Source organism: Cyrtonyx montezumae, unplaced genomic scaffold, assembly GCF_038088225.1.
Source record: "Cyrtonyx montezumae isolate F1298 unplaced genomic scaffold, pur_monq_1.0 scaffold_1, whole genome shotgun sequence".
Classification (NCBI taxonomy): domain Eukaryota; kingdom Metazoa; phylum Chordata; class Aves; order Galliformes; family Odontophoridae; genus Cyrtonyx; species Cyrtonyx montezumae.
This window is the reverse complement of record NW_027071825.1, coordinates 10,716,345-10,736,797: the sequence shown is the minus strand read 5'-3', so window position 1 is coordinate 10,736,797 and position 20,453 is coordinate 10,716,345. Positions and strand designations below refer to the sequence as shown.

At 40.7% G+C, this 20,453-nt stretch overlaps 1 protein-coding gene across 3 annotated transcripts in view; it reads left to right on the top strand.

Annotated features, from left to right (window-relative positions):
• The first annotated feature begins 2,437 nt into the window (after positions 1 to 2,437).
• Positions 2,438 to 20,453, top strand: part of ZZZ3 (zinc finger ZZ-type containing 3) — a 53,521-nt gene continuing 35,505 nt past the window's right edge. For 2 of the 3 annotated variants that reach the window (XM_065740510.1, XM_065740497.1), the window contains exon 1: positions 2,438 to 2,606. The gene's annotated coding sequence lies outside the window, so the exon portion shown is untranslated. Of the gene's footprint in view, positions 2,607 to 3,101; positions 3,151 to 20,453 lie in introns of those variants that run through there. The other variant, XM_065740505.1, reaches the window with a different exon arrangement.

The following is a 20,453-nucleotide window of genomic DNA, read 5'->3' as shown; positions in this document are numbered from 1 at the left end:
TGCTGGAAAGACACCAGAGCTCACTTAGCTGTCCTTTGGATCAGCTTCTCAATCATGCCGAATTGTGTAGAGTGAACTTTGATTTCTGTTATGGTTTTATGATTTTTGTTGTATCATCCACATGATGTTATGATGTGAAATATCAATAATACAACAAAAATCATAAAATCATAACGTTGCCCCCACTATAACATGAGGAAAATCTGTCATTAACACAGTTTTCCCTTGATAAGAATGTTTTGTTGTTGTTGTTTTTTGTTACTGCCAGTGGCAAGGCCAAGAGTGTTGTTACTGCATTAAGAAGTGAGGCTGCCCACAACAGAATATAGCTACCAATTACTGGTGTTAGGAAGAATTGTTGCACAGAAAAAATGGTTGTGCCAAGACTTCGGGTTTGGGTAGATTATATGAGTAGCTGTGGAAGGGGAAATGTGTTAGAGAAGTGGGATGGTGCTGGGCAGGACCGTGTTCCTATAGGCTCAGCATTTATTTAAAAGCTAGTACAGCATCCTGTAGGGAAGGAGCTGCCAGATAGCATGAACAAATGGAAAAAGTTTGAATTGTGGAGACAACAGAGTCAAAGTAGAGCCCCATCCAACCAGCTTCAAAGAAAGCAGGTTTCTCAGGGTTTAAATGTAAATTTTCTTGGGTGGAGACAATAAGTATAATAAGAATAAGCACAGTAAGTATGCTTGATCTCCTTGCTATGCATGGCTTGTCTTTGCATACAGTTATTTTCCTCTGGTAGGCTTGCTGAGCCAAACTGCCCTGTGGGTACTCAATTGCTGGATTCAGGCCAGCGAAAGCAGGGGCACACAGAGGTGGATTGCAGCCCAGAAGCATCCCCTTCATTAGCAGGAACCATTACCAGTAACATTGCACCATTAACAACGGTTGCTCTGTTATCATCCCATCACTAGACGTTACTGCTTCTTAAGCAAGACAGCGGAGCGTAGCGTTTACGCACTCCTCAGTGAATTCAAAGCAAATCCTGGTCTGGGGTGTGGTTAGGCAATATGGTTGGACTGGTTCAGACTTGTTGCCAAAAGGTGTCTTCTGCCAAGAGAGAACAGTCCTGCTCCTCCCCTTTGCTGGCAACACCTTTGCCCCCTACTTCTCACATGCTGTCCCTGTAGTCCATCGTCCAAAGCAGCTTACTTCTTAGCCATAAAAATTAACCCCCCAGAAATGGGAACAGCTTCTTGGTGGCTTGGAAGGTCTGATTTAATGGGTGTTCAGATGGGCACCAGTGTGGTAGGGGGGAGTGTGCGTGGAAAGGGTGCTGCTTTGTGTCAGCAGGCCATCAGATCAGCTCTGCTGTATTGCTCAACTGTGCCCTTCGGCAGCCATGGGAACTTGAACAAAATACAATAGATTTTGCTGTGAGAACACTCAGTTCTACTGTGAGAGCACTAGCACTTGGCTGCGGTGCAATAATGTCTTCAACCACTGCAGCTGTTGAGCTGAGCAAACATATTTCTGCACTGATCGCAGTCAATGCCTACAGGTGCTTCTGCAATAACAAAAGCCTCTGTTGCTCTTTAAGATTTGGGCACGTGGACAGAAGACTACATGAGAACAGCAGCAGAGTCAACAAAAAAAAATTCCCTCTCCCTCTTGTGGGATTTCTGTTGTTTTGAATCCCTTCACAGGATTTCCCAGTCAGCAAGAAGCAGGGGAAAGTGAAAACCGCTCGAGAAAGTGGAAAAGTGACTGAGGTTTCTGTGCAGCCTCCAGGACTGCATGGCCAGACTAGTAATTGGGGCAATTACGATGATGTTAAATTGGAAAGATCCTTTCTCTGCAGAAGCACGGTCAGTCTGCCCACCACAGCAACCGTCCTTAAAAGAAATTGGAAACATTTCTCTCTAGGTAATCTTCTATTACGCAAAGCTGATGCAGTTTTGGCTTTTCTAGCAATTTGCAGAGTTGCTAGGGGTTCTCATTATGTTTTTATTGCCTTACATAAGCATTTACGTAGAAAACTCGAATCTTTCGATCCCTTGTCGCCTGATGCTCTCCAAATCCGTAAAAAACGCACAAAAACAAAACACAAACCAGTCGGGTTAGAGAACGAGAGATGCACGGTAGCCCCTCTCCCTTTGGCAGAACGCATCGGTAAATAAGAGGGGCTGATTCGCGGGGAAAGAGGATGCAAAAATACGGCGTTAAGGGTTGATTTTTCACACACCAAAAGAAGAGACCCGGCCGCGGAGCCGCGCCCCGCTTTCCGGCCCGAGAACGGATCCCCCGCAGCGCGGCCTCCTCCGCGCGCTCCGGGAAGCGGCTCCCGCCCCGGCCGAGACACGGCCGCTCCTCGGCGCGGCCTCACCCGGCGCAGCCCCCCGCCCGGGGGCAGCGGGCAGGCCGTGCCGCCGCGCCCGCCCTCTGCCAGCAGGCGGAGCTGCAGGGAGCGGGTCCCCGCCGCAGTGGCTGGAGGGGGAGGGGAAGGAAGCGGAAGGAGCCGCCGCCGCCGAGCTGAGGGGAGCAGGCGCTGTGCGGAGCCGCCGCCGCCGCCGCCGCCGCCGCCTGGTGCGGGCAGCACAGAGGGAGCGAGCCGCGCGCCGGGCTGCGAGGGGGCGGCCGCGCCGAGAAGCGGGCACCAGGTGAGGGCTCGGGCCCGGGCCCAGCCCCGGGGAAAGGGGGACCCGGATGGTGCCGAGTTCGGAACCCGCGAGGGGAGGGGGAAGGAGGAGGAGGAGGAGGGAAGGAGTGGGGGGAAGCCCCCACGTGACCAGCGCGTGCGGGAGGAGGTGGCGGCTCGCGCGCCCCTTTCGAATCAGCTGGCCGGCAGCGGAACCTTCTGCGCGTGCGCGGCGGCTCCGCCTCCCCCCTCCCTCTCTTCCTCCCTCCCCATGCCCCCCCCCTCCCTTTCCCAGGCGTTACGTGTGTGCATGGGTGTCCGTGCGCGCGCCCGGTCCGAATCCGCGCGGCTGGGGACACGTGCGCGGCGCCGCGGCCGCCATGTTGGGTCTGAGCGAGCGTGCGCGCGCGCGCGGGGCCGGGTCGGGGCGCGGGGCGGGGAGAGCAGGAGGAGGAGGAGGGAAGGTTGGTGGGGGGGGGAACAGGGAGAGGAAATCTCGCGAGGTCGCGCGGTTCCTGCGGGAGCGGGCCGGCTGCGGGATGGCGGCGCGGCGCTGGGCGTGCTGGGTAATGGTAACGGGGGCCCGGGGGGCGGGGACCCTGCGCGCAGCCTCCTCCCCGCCGGCGTGCCCCGGGCCGCGCGGGAAGCGGGGCGGGGTCGGGCGCCCCGGGGAAGCGCTACTGGCTCCGCTCCCGGCCCTCCCTTCCCTTCCCCCGCCCCGGCCCGGCCCCGCCTCACCTCAGCTCACCTCGCGCTGCGCGGGCCCCGCTTCGCTCCTCAGTGCGGCGCCCGTCCCGGTGCCGGAGCCGCGCGGCCGCCTCCGCGCCCGTGACCCTGCGGCGGCACCTGCGGACGGGGCCCGGTCTCGCTGCGCACTGGCTGCCGGCAAGCCAGGACGAGCCCAGGACCCTTCGGCTCCTGTTCGGCCCTTGGTTGTGAGCGGCCGCGCGGCCCGGGGGCCGTGCCCGCGCCCCACGGACACCGCGCGGTGCTGTGCCCGCTGCCCCTGATCCTGCTGCTGCACTCAGGTCTTTGCTGTTGGACGCCTGCTGCTCTTACCACAGCGCAGAGAACACATCGCTGATCTGATGTCCCGAGCTTGCAAAATACTTTTCAGTTTCCTATTCCACTTAGTTGCCATAGCACCAGAGTGTCCCTGTTGTCCCAGGTACCCTTTGTCTCCCGGCCCTGTCCTACAAGGGCAGAACATATGGTTCTGTGTCATCCTTATGGCATCTTGTGTTCTCTCCCTGATTGTCTCAGAGCACTGACAGGAGCCGTGCTCTTGGGGTTGAACTCTTCTTGTTACTAATCTCGACTTAGGCTGATGCGTAATGATATCGAAACTTTCATAAAAGAACATGTTCTTAGGGCTCAGATTTCCAGCTGTTACCCAGAAGCATGTTTGCAGTCACTGTAAGATGCATTGTAGCAGCTCCTTGGTGGTTGTAGATGTATTTTCATGTTTTCCTTCGGTATTGCCATTACTACTAAACTAATAATATACATATCATTTAGGGATCAAAACTTTAGTTGTACTCTATATTTTAGATTAAATACCAACTTGTACAGCCATTAAGGATGTGCCTTTTCTGTGTATTTATGCCCTACATTTAATTACAGCACTTTTCCCCCTGTTAGCTGTTGCAAGGACTGGAAAAACATCTGTTGAAGAAAAAGAGCTCTAGAGGAGAAAAACTCAATTCTTTTAAAGAAAAGTGTATGTAGTATAATTTTGGTGATCAGGTGAAATTTTCACTCAGTTGAAGCCATTCATGAAACCCTCTTGCCTTAGAAAGGGTTAATCAGCAGTTTCCTTCAGCACGTGGCTTCTAGCAAGTCATTCAGAACATGAACAACTTTGGGTGTAGATTTCTGCTTATTTCATAAAACATGGTATGTCTTAAAATTACAGTAAAGGCTTTTTGGGAAGGATTGTTCCACAGTGTGGCCATGTGTGTCAATAAGGAGCAGCAGTTATGACCTGAAACTGAAATGCTGATGTGTCTATTTGTTACGTAGTCCAGTAACGGTATTTCTTGCATTCTCAGATGTACCACTGTTAACTGAAATGATTTTTCTTTGCATTGCATACTACAAATGTGTAATTAATAAGAGAGAGACGGTATTAAGTAGCTTATTTACTGAGCTATTTAGTCATGAAGTTTAATGATGTGTTTTGTCTCTGGGAGAACTAGTAAATGGGATTTTTGAACACAGTATTACACATCTAGCATGCAAAAATAACTTGATCACTGTTTCACAGACTTTAGGAGGATATCCTGTGGGCTTCTGTTCTGTTGTTTAACAGTAGCTGACTGCTTTGACACTCACCGTTGTTTAAAACGTAGGGTGATGTCAGATCCCCTCTGCTGTGGATGGGGATGGAGACTTTCCTCTCCCAGGATTTCTGGGGTACTGGAGGACATGTTGGGTTCTGGTTCTTACAGATTGTTCTAGGTACTGGAAGTAGATTGGCATCTTGTCAGTGATAGTTGCCTGGTGGCTGCAAGGTGATAAGAATTTCAATTTGCTCTTATACCACTGTGTTGGGTAAGTGAAATAAGGAACTGTTTGTTTATGTTTCAGAATGTACTCAGAAAGTTGGAGTAGAAGTCTTGGCAGCCTGTCCCATTTCCAGTTGTTTATTATCTTTTTTTGTTGTTGTTGTTTTAATTTAGTCTTTCACATTTGAAAAGCTCTTTCAAGTACTTACAGCTAGTCTATCAGTGGTTGCTGTGTTAGGGCTTTCCCCAAAATGGAAGTCTTTGCATTTTGCGAGAACTGTTGTTACAGATTTCTTCAGCCCTAAAGATCCAGATTTGAAAGAGAGAGCTTGCTTTTCAAGTATTTAGCATTTGCTTATATCCACAGATTTACATTGTACTGACATAAATCCTAGAAATGCAGTATTGGAAAACCTACTGTTTGTTCCCTTTCTTCCAGGTTTGCTTAAATATACTTGGATTATTACAGGCAGATATTTGTAGAAGTTGTCCTTCAAATCTTGGAACAAGAAAAAAATCTTCTACCTCTGTAGGAGGGAGAGAAGTTACAGAAAGGGGAAACTTTCTCACTTCTGGAGTGAAAAAGTTCTTAGTTTCCAATTTAAGTGTATTTTGCTGGAAATCAAGCTGCTTGTTATAAAAACTTGCTTCTGATAAAGTTACACTTTAGTCTAATATTGTTCTAGCTGTAGCAACATTGTAAACATGGCTTGTGCTGCAAAAACTGCCTTTGGTGTAGAAAAACTTCTAAGCATTTATTTTAGTTCTGTGAAAATCTTTCAGTTTGAGTAACTGTTGAAATACTATTAGGAAGTGCAGAGGTAAGCATTACATAGTACTTTTTCTTAATGGACGTTGTTCTTTAAACAAAAAGCTTTTAAAAAGATTATATGCAGTTTCATAATCAAAGCAAAATACTTGGTTTTGTTTTTGTAGCATAATAGCCTGATAACTTCTACAGTTTTTGTCTCAGCCTTGTGTATTAATTACAAGCTTGTATTTAATTGCTTCTGCTTTTACAGACAGTTATCTTAGAGGAGTTTTTTTATATCTTCAGACCAAAGCTTAAATCACAACAACTGTTCTTGAAAGTTACTTTAAGCTTTTAATGCTTATAATGAATTCAGCTAAATGTGGTAACGCCAAAAGATGAGCTGTTCCAATCCTCTGCCCTTTGGAAATACACCAGGACTGCTCTCTCTGCTGACCAAGTTCCTTTTTCATTGCTTGTTTCAACAGCTCATGGCTCCTTGTTAAAGTTTTACTTGATACTCTATTTAAATATTTTTGCTTTGCATTAAGCTGATAGCCCTTTGTCCTGCTGCTTCTGAAAACAGCTGACTCCCCTTGTAACAATGTTTTCTCTGTTCCATTAGCTGCTCTCCATTTCTGTTTCTGTGTATCAAGCTTCATCATAAGACATAGAATATGAATGTTGACAAGGTAGAAAATTTGTCAAGATTTGAAAGGTGTTTTTACTAGTTCAGTTAATTATATAAAGGTGTTTTTACTAGTTCAGTTAATTATATTTAAACACAAATATTTGCTTTGATTAATTGAGTGCATATGTGCCAAACTGACGTAAGAAAGATCAGTGCAAAAACTTCCCCTTCAAAGAATGCTGGCCAGTAGCAGGGCAGTGGGATTCTGTCTTTTCCAGCTCTGACCTAAAACATCTGATTCTGTCCTTAAAGTGCAGTGATTTGAGCTTGATTTAAAGCAGTTATTTTAGTTAGAAAATATAAAAATCCAAAAGCAAATGTGTGTTCTTGATAGTCTGCATGTTGATACATGAATGGTAATATCCTGCTTTTTGTTTTTGCCTTTTTGTTTTGTTTTGTTTTGTTTTGTTTTGATTGGTTCATGTATATACTTATATATCTGAACTGACTTTTTCAGAGCTAGAGATTTTGGGAGTGAATGTACTATTGTAGTATGTCTGTTACAGGCAAGAAAAACAGGAGCATGGCCCAAATTTAGAACTGGAAGAGCTATGCAACTAGGTTACTTTGCCACTAATACTTTAAAGGGGGAAGAGAGTGCTGGAGCTTCCCCTGTGTGTTTGTGTATGAAAGTTTTCCAGCACAGTGATAGAGCACAGTAGTGCTGAAGTTAGAAGTTTTATCTCCACAAGTAAAGAATCCAGAAAGACCAAAAATACTGTCAGAGAAGATTTGCCATGCTGGTTTCCACGTGTTAATTAAATGCTCTAAGGATGTTTCAAATTGGAGGAGCACAGCGAGTGGAATTTAGCAGGTGTGTTTTCTGAGTTTAATCCTGTTTAGTCTTTCAGTTTGTGACTTGGGTGATACAACGGCGATTTACTAATTGCTAGGACAGAGCTCAGGCTGGGGGGAATACAGGCACTGCAGTGTGAAATGATCTCAACGAACTGGACAGATCTGACGGAAATACATGGGATGCATTTCAGTAAGGAGAAATGTAAAATAATATGTTTGGGTGACAACAATATTAAAATGAGAAACAACTGGCAGGGCCACAGTTCTGCAAATAAGTAGCTGTATCACAGAAAGAACACAGATGAGTCATGCAGCTTTTACAAAACAACAACACCAGGAGTCACGCTGGGATATAGGCACTGGGTTGTTGTATGTAAGCTATGAATTCCTTCTGCAGCACTCAGCGTAGGCCTCAGATGGTGTACTGTCTCTGCTTTTTGTTACTGTGCTTCACACAGATTAGGACCAATCAAAGAGTATTTAGAGGAAGGTTGCAGTAATGGACTCTGAGGGAAGGATCAGGACTGAAATTGTTTAGGCTGTAGCAGAGATAGGGAGGCATAATAACAGGCTTTGAGTATGGAAAAGATTGCTTCAGAGAGGAATGTAATAAACTGTTCTCTCCAGGTAGGATAAGAAATAATGGTCCCAAATAGCACAAAAGAAGGTTTTGATGCTAGAAAAAGCTTTCTGGCTCTATGGATAGATAAAAACAAGGTTGAATGTCTGAGGGAGGTAATGGGATATCTGTTGCTGAAAATGCTCTAGAAAAGATCAAATAGCCTCCTTTTAGAGGTGATTTGGGTGTAGTTGGCCTGTCCTTGGTGTAGGGGGTAGGGTGATTTGTCAGCATAACATCTACACATTTTTATGATTTTTATAATGTTGTTATCCACGAGTAAACCAAACGAATGAAAAAACAAAACTGAACCAAACAAAAAATGTGGACCTTGTGGTAAAGTCTGATGTGACAGTCTGTAAGATTTGGTTTGAAGAGATGCATCAAGTACGTTCATTAAAGTGTTGATTTGTAAAGCATTTTTTTAAAACTTCTGTAATGTAATATTAAAATCACTTGAATAGGCATCCTATTTTATATTTAACTTCCTCTTGTGTGGTGTTTATGAGTTATCTCTTATTATCAGAAATAAACCGAGCTGGAGTCAGAGTGTTTTTGAAAACAAAAGAAAAACAAAATTAAAAAGATTAATCCTGGGGAGCAAGGGAATCGGATATATTGCAAGCTTTAAAACAGAGCAGATCATGCAGCTTCAATTTCTCACTGTGAGACAGAGATGACAGCTGTTATCTGAGAGATGTATATTGAGTGATAATCAGCACAGACAAAGATCTTCAGGTTCTTGAAGAGTTTATAATATAAATAGTGTTCTTCAAAATTGGTTTGTGTTCCTTAAATTAGGACTAGATTTTAGTCTTTCATCCCCATTGCTGTGTAATAGTAATAGCATGCTTTCTACTACATATGCTATTGCTAAACAAAATCTCTCCTTTGAGAATTTTTTCAGTAATTTGAAAACGTTTGATGAAATGAAGGAACTACCTTTGAAACTGAAGAGCATTTAGGATTAGAAGTACCGGACAGTCTGACAGAGCTATGTTTTGAACCAAATCCATTTTAATAATTTATTCTGAAATACTTCTGTTGAAAACCACATGAGTACTTCTTCTGTGACCTTGTTCAAGCTTTTCAAATTTTTAAAATTTGACAAAGCTGTCCTGGGCTTAAAGAATAATGAAGGCCAATCTCTGATGTATAGGTCTGTGCTCTGCAATTAGAAATAAAAGTTCAGTGAATTCTTTGACGTTCTTGGCATTTAAAGAGAGTCGAGAACTGAGACTAAATAATGCTTTCCCTCTATTTCTTCTTAATTGTAATTAGGCTTCTATTGCGTTTTTCCATCTGACCAATGGTATGAATTAAATGTTATAAACACTTCAACTCTGTGGGATATCATCATTCTGGTGGTTGATGGGAAATTGCTCACTAGATCATTGAGGAACAAGGTGCTGGTCGCAGATGTGGCACTGGTTTTAGGTGTTGATTTGATATTTGGAGAAGGTGAAAGTTAATTCTAAGGGTTTCTTGTGATTTAGTTAAATAAGTATGTTTTCAGAGCTGTTACTGCTTTTCTAGAAATTGATAAAGGAATAAAGAAAACACTGTCTGCTATATTAGAATGATGTAAAGTGAGAATTTGTTGCTTTCCTCAATATTTTAAGTCCTCCAGGGATTTTTTTCTTATACGTATCACTACAGAGCAGATGCTTTCTTGTAGTATTCTAAAGGGGTCACAGTGTCTCAGAGTAAGGGCACAGAGGCTTAAGTCTTGGGCAGAGACAAATGCACCTATTCCTTAAGCTGCACCTGATGAGCGAGCTGTTACTGAGAAGGAATAGTCAGAACTGCCTGACAGCTGAACTGCTGGGGGAAAAAAAGCTGTTCTTGCTGAGTGGTTGGAGAAGTATTTCTTGTAGAGTGGTCTGGGGGACCTCTGTGACTGTGAAAGGATTTGCAGTGGGAATCCATTAGGACAGATTGTTGTTTTATTTCTGCTTGGGCTCTTTTGTTTGTTTGTTTTCCCCATTTCCAAGTGTATAAAATTTCTTTGGCAACTTTTAAAATTGTGTTTTGCAAATCATTCTAAAGTTAGAATGTATCGGTACATGTTTTCTCTTCCGCCTACTGCCTTCTTGTTATTTACTTGCACTTTCTCTGTATATGTGTTTCTGAAAGTCAGAGTGTAACAAGCAGCAAGTCTTACTTGCTATTTATACGTGATTAGATGGCTTTTGATAGTAACTACTCTATCTAAATTGCCCCTTGAAGAGGTCTGACAAGGTGTCTGTGTTTTGCTAAGCTGCCAGGGCTGTTCTCTGGGTGTTTCCTCAAAAGCAAGGTTCTGGGAAAAAGGAAGCTCATCACAACTTCTCCCCTCCTTTCAGTCTGCAACTCCTCTGGGTTTTTTAAATGTTTTCTCCTTTAAAAAAAAAGTAGGCAAAGTAGAAGGCTGCTGCATACATATATATTTTAAATTAGTTTTCTGGTTTTAGCAAATTCATGGTCTCATGTCAATTTTCTGGAAATTCTGCCATATCCCATGCATTGCAAAAAATGCCAAAAGGCTGAAAACATTATTATTCAAAGTATCAGTATAGAGGCTGCAGTAATGTAATTACTTTTCCTATATGCTTGCATAGTTTTAAGTCCATCTGGGAGAAAATGAATTTCAAACAGAACAGAGTGTAGTTATCTCATTTCTCTTCACTGAGATCAGCTGTAAATTTCTCTGGATTGTGTAATTGGGAGTCCGTTGATCCTTTGTTGAGAGGATTCCTAAGGTATTTTAGATAGAAAAGGTCCTTCTCATAGTTGCTGCCATCTCACAGCCAGTGCTGGAAAGGACAATGAGAAACACTGACTTTTTGTATCATGTCTGAATTCATATAAAGCTTTCCTCCACCCCAAAGTGGAGCCTTTTCAGAGTTTATTTTCCTATTTCATGTTTCATTTCAGGACGTTTCTGATGCTGTTTCTTATAATGGTGAGGTTATTGACCCGTAGTGTGATTGGTCTTCATGTGGAAACAAAGAGAATCTTGCAAATCCTCAAGAATCTTCTATATTTTATTCTCATAAATGGATTGCTTTATGGAGAAGCCCATTTTGCTGTCAGGACCTTCCAAATTCTCCAGACTTGTTCTTTTTTTTTTTTTTTTTTTTCTCCCGTGGTTATTCTCCTGCTCCCTCTACCAGAAGCCACCCAACCACCAACAGTATGGGTTATTTATTTCTTGTTAGCATTTGTGATTTTCATTTATATCACTCCTAAGCTGAAAATATCCCTGGTTAATTACTACCCAGAAGTAGTTTTATTAAAGCTTCTGGTATGACATGAGGGATTGTTCTTTTGTTTTTTGGGGTTTTTTTTTGGCCTTTTTTTTTTTTTCTGCTATCAGAATTCTGAATGCAGAGAGGGAATGTTTTACCTGAGAAATTCTCTTTATAAAAAGAGTCAGGGGATTCTCTATCAGAAACAGCAGAGCTCTGGGAAGGCTTGCTGTGTAATATTCTCACTACCCTTTTCAGGCTTGATTCGTGTGTCACTATGGCTTTCTTACATGATGTGTACCAAGTAATTCCGTGGATGTTTCTTGTTGTATCTGTTCTCTCAGCAGGCCTGATTTGCTGAAGTAATATGAGCTGAAATTTAAGGTTTCTACATATCCTCGCTCAGATGTGTCCCTTCCCGCGTACAGGCTATCCCTGCAGCTTCCCGAGTGGATTAGCTGGTGCTACTGCTTTGAAACATTTCTTTTTCTTACACTTCTACTATTGACTTCCGTATGAAGTGTGATGATTGTTTCATTTTGATTCTCACTGACTGTATTTTCTGTAACAAAATGTTGAAAACAGCCCAATCAGTTACGAATAACAATGCAGAAAATCTTCTCTTTCTGTTGCCTTCTTTGTATCCCCCAGCTTCTGTCATTGGAGACATGCATCAACTGAAGTTAAGTTTTCAAAAGAATTAATTGTAACAGTTTTACATTCATATTAACTGTAATGCAGAATGAGAATAGAGTGAAGTAAAGCAGATTCTGTGACCCTTGATTAGCAGAAGCAGATGTAGAGAATGCTTTTCCCCATGGTGTTCACAACACCAGTAATGTAGGTAAGTCCTAACCTAATGTAGGTTAGGACTGGTCAATACAGACAGAAGCCATAGCGTGGTTGAATTGTGTTCCATGCATCAGTTATAAAATATTTGTATCCTCAGAGTGGAAACATAGAATTCTAAGTTAAACGAAGTAACTGCTCCTCATGCTTATAAAGAGCTAAGGATAAGGGGCAGCCTTTGAGAAGGGCTTCACGTTACAGCTAACCTGATCCAGTGTCTATCTGTCACCAACATACGTAGGTCTGGGCCCTGCTTTCTGGTAGCACATGTGCTTGTCTGACCATTACTGTAAGCCTGTTCAGGGAGCTAAACCAGCGGAAAAATAATGGCTCTTTTGTAGGGTTTGTATTTTCTAAATCAGCTCATTGTGAGATCAAATTGAATACTAAGGCAAATGCATAGGAGAAATCAGGATGGCACGTCAGGGTCATGGGGAGTGGGATTGCCTGTGTTTGTAGATTAAATCAGTTAACTGTAAAATGAAACCTCACCTGGGAAGTCTTGTTGAAAAATTAAATAGAGAATGACTGAAGGCTCACCAGAGTTATGTGTCAGCCTTCTGGGTAAGGAGTGAGATGATAGGTGGATGTGGCTTTGTGTGCTGTATTAGAAAGATACTGGGGAAGTGGTGACTAGGACACAGCAATGAACTAGGAAAATACTCTTTGGAGTAGTTTCTATGTAGATACAAGTGGAGCAGGGGTATCACTAAGAGAGTTGCATTAATTTATGTTCAAAATGATGAGATCCTCATGGAAGTTACCTGCCTAAACAGTGGAAACCTGTTTAAATTAAGGCATGTTCTGAAAGGGGATCAGCTGCTAAAAAAGCAAAAACAAAAGGTGTGTTTCATTGAATCATAACATACACTGTTGATGAAAGTGCTGTTTTCAGTGCAGTCTCCTGGAGTGGCCAAATGTATTTTTAATTATTGTGCTAACTCACACACATATTTACAGATATACGTCTTTACTTTAAATACATAAATGCTGTAGACTTGCTCTTCCTCTCTATTTAAAGAGAATAAAAATGTTTCTAGTGTTTTCCTCAATTAAGCAAGGGCTATCCAAACAGTATGTATACAGCATTCCTAGGAGGAAGCAGCAACCACGTTACCTGGCAAATCCAGGGGGATTTGTTGGTCAGGGGACTTGAAATTTCTCAACAGTCCAAACATTTTAGAAACATGCTGAGCAAAGTTTGGTAGTGTTTGTGTTAATAGAGCGTTCATTTCACTGCAAATAGTGATTGGAAATTTTAATGTCAGGATTTAATCTAAGACCAATAGAGCTGATCTTATGTATTCTTCCCACAGACATAATTGTAAAAAGGAGGCTTTAACCCATGCTCTGTTGGGAGGATGCATGTACTCCTTTGGACAGTGCATTAAATGTTTTCATTGATGGCATTAAGGGTTTCTTTTTTTTTTTCTTTTTCTTTTCTGTTCTGTGTGAAGTGTGTAGGTATTTGAAATGTTAGCATCCTGTTAGAACTGTTCAGTCAAACACTTCTAGAGTAGGGATATATTGATAACATTATTTCAGTGATGACAGAAGAAAAGAACCATGGTAATAATGTAGAACTTATATAAGTCTGATGTTTTGATTTCATCACTGTCTAGAGGCAGAGTTACAGAAGGATCTCACAAAACTGAATGGATGGGGGATAAATAGAAGCAGAACCTCATTTTCAGTAATGTGAGGTAATGCAAAATAATAATTAAAAAAAAAAAAAGACCTCCCTGACTTAAAGTCAGCTATTTCTGCTCAGGAAAGTGTTTTGAGAGGTGCTTTTATAAAAACAGAATTCAGTTTTCACAAGCTGTCAAAAAAAAGTAAATAGTGTTGACTATTATTAGGGGGGGTTCATAACGTAAAACATTGCTATTCTGTAGTAAGAAAAAATCCATAGTGTATAATATAGGCCATTCTTTGAACGTTTTATTCATCACCGGTCTATCTGCCAGGCTTAGCACAGAATAGCAAAGGAAGAATGATCAGAGGTTTGGGACAGCTTTTCTGCACAGAACAGCAGGGCGGTAAGCCAAATAAAATATCCATTAATTCTGTGAACAGACAGCAGGTAAATCCTCAGGTCTGCCGTGCCCTGTACCATCACTGTATTTCAATACTTCTTGTGTTTGTAGATACAGTGAAACTAGCTTTCAAAGGTTTGGGGTTTTCATGTATTTTTCTCATGTTGTCGGGAAAGGAATGTAATTAATTGCATATTGCCATAGGAGAGAGAACGTGTCACTGAGTTATGAGTACTTTGTGCATTCAAGGTACAGCAAAAGCTGCTTTTAGGAGCTATATTCTTCCTGTGTTTCTGTTTTCTCTTTTATGGCTGCAGCATTATGCTGTAGGTAATACAGTTATTCATAGTGAAGTACTTTCATATTTTTAGACAATAATTGTAGATGTTCTCTAAGAACTGGCAGCTGGGGTTTTGGTGATATTTTAAATCATAAAGCTAAGCAGTTTTATGGATGGCATGTAAATTACATTTGTCAGGTTAATCCTTGCTTAATACTTGATGTCAGCCCTTCAGAGGTACTAAGAGGAATAAGCATAGCACTTGGTTTGACATAGCTCTCTTAAATTTCTTACAATAGTTTGAAAAACACTATGCTTTAGAAAGGATCAGAAAGGCTTTTCTGGGACATAACTGGCAAATAATAAACTGTAAGCAGTTTATTATTAAAAGAGAGCAACAGAGTCTTCTGCTTGATACTTTTCAGTGTCAGTGCAAGTGTCAATATGTATGTCAGAGTGAATGAATGTGACTTCTAGCTTTGTTATTGATTCTTTTCAAATTCATACTGTAAAGATTCTGAGCTGTGTCTGTGGCAGATTCAGAGAACTGCTGATCACACTGTTTTCAGTCTTGTAAGAAATAATCATTTTAACTAATTGAGTCTGTGTAACTGAATAATTCGCTGGGAGAATAATAATAAAAAAATTTCTTTACAATGTATTTGTATAAATTAATGTAAGTTCAACATAAATAATTTTCCTGCTTAGTCTTAGTTTTCTGTAATTTCTTGAGATGGAGTTCTCAGTATGATGTCAAGGTGCAGTGTGTGAGATGGTCAAGTGCCTGTAGCACAGGGGCAAAGGCTGCGCATAAGAGCAGGAACTTAACTGCAAGCACAGATTTTGTGTTGCTGTGATGGATTAGCCATTTATGCAGGTATCTGAACTCTGACAATCCATTTTTGTTTGCTTAGGATAGATGTGGAAACTATATAATTCACTCTTTTTGCCCCAGCTGCTGACAGCTCCTTCCTGTTGCCAGAATCTGGTAAAATATGCTGAAGGTTGACTGTAGCTCTTCTCCTTTGTTCTTGTACTTTAAGAAACTCTCTAGTGGCTGAATCTGGAACTTGAATCACCTTTTTTGTTTCTTCAGGCCTTTTACCTGCTGTTACATGGTAATTGTGAGGAATGGTAGGATGAGCATCATCTTTTTTTCTTGCAGATGCATATTATTAAGGATTGTAGGCAGTATATTCAAACATACTTCTATATAAAAGGTTAAATTCTTTTTATTGTTACTTTATTGAAGTGTGATTGTACTTAGCATAGTATATGAATTAAAAATTCATGAAATAAAAAAATAATAAAATATTACTCTAGGCATGAGTTTTGTCATCTCAAGACAAAGACTAAAAGTCAAACCTGTCAGAAATGAGTTTCAGGAAAATACAATGTGAAAAGCTTAGATGTCAATTAAAACCTTGAGTTCTTGCGTTCTGTTAGGGGAGGATAAAACTGAATGCATATAATAAAGTTACTGGTACTCGCTGTATTCATTTGAAACATCTATGCCATTGTAGCTGCAAATGTATACTTGGTTTATGCAGCAGCTTTCCATCCTGGGTAATACTATGGATCTTTTCTTCTTCATTCCTGAAAAAAGTGTATACAGACAGAGTCAAAAAGTGAAGCTGAAGGTAAAACTGAGTAACACAGAAGTGTCATCCGGTATGGTAAAATGGAAATTGTCATGATAGTGCCTGTATTGGGTATCTAACCTTTCATCATTACTACTTTCTTTTAGACAGATTATGGATCTTGATATCCATTTAAAAAAAATGAAACATTAGATTTCTCTTTTACACACCCATCAGTGGGTTAGCTTGAATGCTGAAAAATTACAGGAGCTCAAGGAAAGATGGGGAAAATTCACGGAAGAGAAATGCATTGAAGTTATTACACAGACAGAAATGACACATGACTTGGGAGGACTCTGAACTGAAAGTAATTCCAGGTGGGAAAGGTGTTGTGTATTCCGTTCTTCTCTAGGCCTTATCTTACACCTGTTGTTGGAGACAAGGTACTGACTGCATAGACCTTTGATCTATGTCAGTGAGAGGAAAGATGTTGGAAATAAAAAAGAAAAAAAAGAATAGACTTGCTTCTAAAGAAATGAAGTTTTCAGAGTGAATAGACAACATAAAAGGGAACTGGATACCTATGTGCACAGATAACAGATACATTCATGTGCTTGGACAGTAATAGAGAAGTCTTTTTTTCTCTGTAAATGTAGTGCAGTTTCTCAATGTGTGGAACATGGTATATATTTAGAAAGTGCATGATAAAGTATCTGAAGTATTTATAAAGTGGGATGAATAATACAGTTGGGAGGAATTTTGCACTTTGTAGGCAGTCTTTCATTTTATGCTTGAGCAGTGTGGTAGTTTTGAAAGTAAATTCCTCTTTGCAGGTACAGAAAATAATCAGCTGGGTACTGCAAAACAACAACTCTGGAGAACAATAATACTTAAAGCAGAATACCTGACTATTCCTTATATCACAAAGTTGGGAAAAGAAAATGGGAAGAACATTCAGAGAGTAAACTGTATTTCAGAAATATGTTGACAGTTTAATGGTAGGTTTAGAAGAGCAGTATAAAATCTTAGAAAGCTTTAGAAATGCATTTTTAATCTATAAAATATATCTATTTGCAAGTTAATAAGCTACCAGGAACAAAAAAAACAAAAAACAACAGCTGATGAATGGTCATATTGTGCAAAAACTTTTGGCTGAGCCTTTCGTGATAGCTGATTTCATACTGAGATTGAAGCAGAACAAGAAGGCTGAGATGTTAAATGTGAATGCATTCCGGACAAACTTTTTATGTGTTTCCATTTAATACTATGAACAGAGGCAAGGCAGAACACAGAAAATCAGGAAATTAAACAGTGTGTTGTTCATCAGTTGAATGTACTGGTCTACCAGGACTGAGCAGAGCAAGAGAAAGCAAAATTGCAGTCAAGCTAAACAAAATTGCACGATTTAATCATAGTTCTATCAAAATTATGTATATTAGAATGAAAAACAAAAATAGACTACTTTTGTACTGTTAAATCAAGGAAATTCTGACTAGCTATGCTACCTGGAAGCAGTTGAATGTAGGCAGAAGCAGCTACACAAAGTAATGTACTAGTTGAACTGGTATCACTTCTGTTTTACATATCAAGACCAATTCAGAATTAAGAAGAAAAGATATATAAAAATGTTCTTATCTTCTTCAATAATGTATTGAAGGTTTTTTCTGTGGCCAGATGAAGAGCAACAATGAAACTAGAAGTGATTGGTCACTGTAAGAGCTTTAAAAATTCAGTTACTAGTGCACTTAAAATACCTTTGAATAGTTTTTAGTGGAAATTTCAGTAATCCACATAGACTGAAATATGCAGTGGTCTTATTCAAGAGGCTTATGTTCAGAAGTGAGCAAGGATGAGAACGTTGAACTGAAGATGGCTCTGAAATCTGCTTAATAAGCTAAGTGTCGCCTGCAAAACAGAATTTTGGAAGAATTTAAGAATAAGATGTTGTTTGTAAGTGCTGGTATCTGTTGCTCTGTCAGGATGCTCAGGCACTGGGAGGAAATGTCTTTTTACTTTGCAGCACTCTTGGGGCTACTGAAGTGAGCCAGGCTTGTTTTCCCTGTAACTGATAAATTCAGCTCATGAAGAATACTGCTTTGAAAGACTATTTGCAAAAGCAAAGCTGTCATATTTACTTAAGTGTAGCCAGCAGTTGTGATTTGTATTAGACCAAACAACAAGAGGCAGTGAAAGTAAATTCTTTTCTGTATGGAAGGCTAGAGCAAAAGGATATTTTTGCCACAAATCACTGTTGTGAGAACTGCAGCAGTGGTAAGGTTCTAGCACAGAGACCTATCAGTGAAGTGTTTGAACAGATGCACTGTCTCAGATTGTTTCTGCACAAAATAGACATTTCTGTACTTGCTGTGGGCCAGAGACTTGACTTGGTGTATTTGATGGCACTATACAATTTCCTTAATCATAGAGGAGAATCATGGAATCACTGAATGGTTTAGGTTGAAAGGGACCTCAGAGACCATCCAGTTCCAACCCCCTGCTCTGGGCAGGGCACCCCACCAGCTCAGGCTGCCCAGGGCCCCATCCAACCTAGCCTTGAGCACCTCCAGGGTTGTGGCACCCACAGTGCCTCACTGCCCTCATGGTGAAGAATTTCTTCTTATGTCTAAATCTTCCTTCTTATAGTTTAAAGCCATTATCTCTAGTCCTTTCCCTACACAGCTCTGTAAAAAGTCACTTTCCAGCTTTCTTGAATGCCCTTCAGGCTACATGCCTCTGCTCCTGCTTTCCAAATTTTCTGGTTTGGTACTTGCCTTAATATTTTTTGCAGTGGCTCTTGCAATCCCAACACATGGGGAGAATACCTGGTTGTGAGTTTGTACTGTTCTGTCTTGTACATCCATCTTTGACACCATTGTAGCTTTTTGGGACTTATGTAGCTGACACTGTAATAGTCTGTATTAAAAAAAAATAAATGAAAAAAGAACCTTTACTGATGTATTTCAAATACATGCCTTTGACTGAAAATCGTTTGGGATAAAAAATACACAGTTTTGTGCAGTACAAGCATTACAGTGTACTTCCTAAGGCAGCATGCTTGCAATTATTTTGAAAGTAAATCAGAGTGGCTATTTCTAGTGTAGTGTTCTATACATATGAGCTGTAATACTACAGCTTGCCTTGGGGCTTTTAAGGAAGTCAGACAGCACTGTTTTCCTTCAACTTCCTTCTCATAAATAAACTATTAGCAGGGTTATTAACTACTTGATGATTCTGACAATTGCAGCCTACCTTTTGGGAAACAATATCTTTTCACGCTTAGTTGTTGTTTTTTTGTATGTTATAGAAATTAACTGAATTATAAATTAAAACACATTTTTCTTGTTTGCTTTATTGGTATTTAACTGTATGGTTAAGAAATTAAGGACTATTAGAGTCTATTTTACTAGAATAATATTTTGATGAACGGTTACTGTAACCAAATTACTGTTACTGATTTTTTAACGAGCTGCTTTCCAAAAGCCTGTTTAATTTATTGTGTCTGAGATATCAGTCACATAGGTGGTTTTCTTCAGGTAACAGCAAATTTATTTAGCAGCTGAAAGGTTTTAAAAGAAAACCAGTGAGAATTTCATTGGAGTGATGTTGTGGAATAGGGAGATGGAGTGGGAAGGCTATTCAGTGATAAGCAAGACGTGGGGTTAAGGATATGGTTTTTTTTAAGTGGTACATTGAAGTTCATGGTGTATACTGTTTTTAGTTTTCTTGAGAAGTTAATTGTATTAGACAACAATTACTGAACAGCAATCAATAAAGCAAGAATGTTTAGTTAAGGCTGCTCTTCATGGAATGCATGAAGATGCATTGAATGAATCACATGGAATGCAATATTTTATTAATTTGCAAATTTGTATTAAATGACTTTATAGTAGTTGAACTTTCTATGCACGTTTCCCATAAGTTAAGATGAAGCAGTAGTAGATATATTAAGTGTGGAGTCTAGTTTATTGTTCCTTTGGCTTTAGTAGCACCTCACAAAGCTTGCATCTTTTCATTTTAACCACCTAGACCCATGTGAAAAGATAAAAGAGAAATTGATATTTTCACCTTAGAGCTTTTGTTAGATTAATTTCATAAAACAGTTCTACAAATATTTGTGTTTAAAAAGCTATCACAAATATATGAGGCAAATCCTCAGTGATGTGTTGAGGTGGTGTGTATGGAGGGGTGAGTGGGTGAGCTCCCAGGTTCTGAGAGCTCTCCTTGTCCAGTTAGTCCCAATTCTGATTTCTCTCCCACTCTATTGTAAGCTTTCTGTCTTCTGCAAGTTCTTGGTGATTTCCAATCTCTCTTTCTCCTTGTAGTTGATATCCGCTTGCTTTGTTGATCTGACCACTTTCCTTCCCTCTCCGTTTGTGTTTAGCATTCCCCTTAGCTTGCTTCCATCCCGCTTCCACCATGCGTGGAGGTAGACAAATTCCTTGAACAAAAGGTCAGCAGTCTCTTAACCAGTAGGAGGTTTGGTCTGTGTTTGTTCTTTTTCTTCTGTATTTGTGCACAAAAATGACTA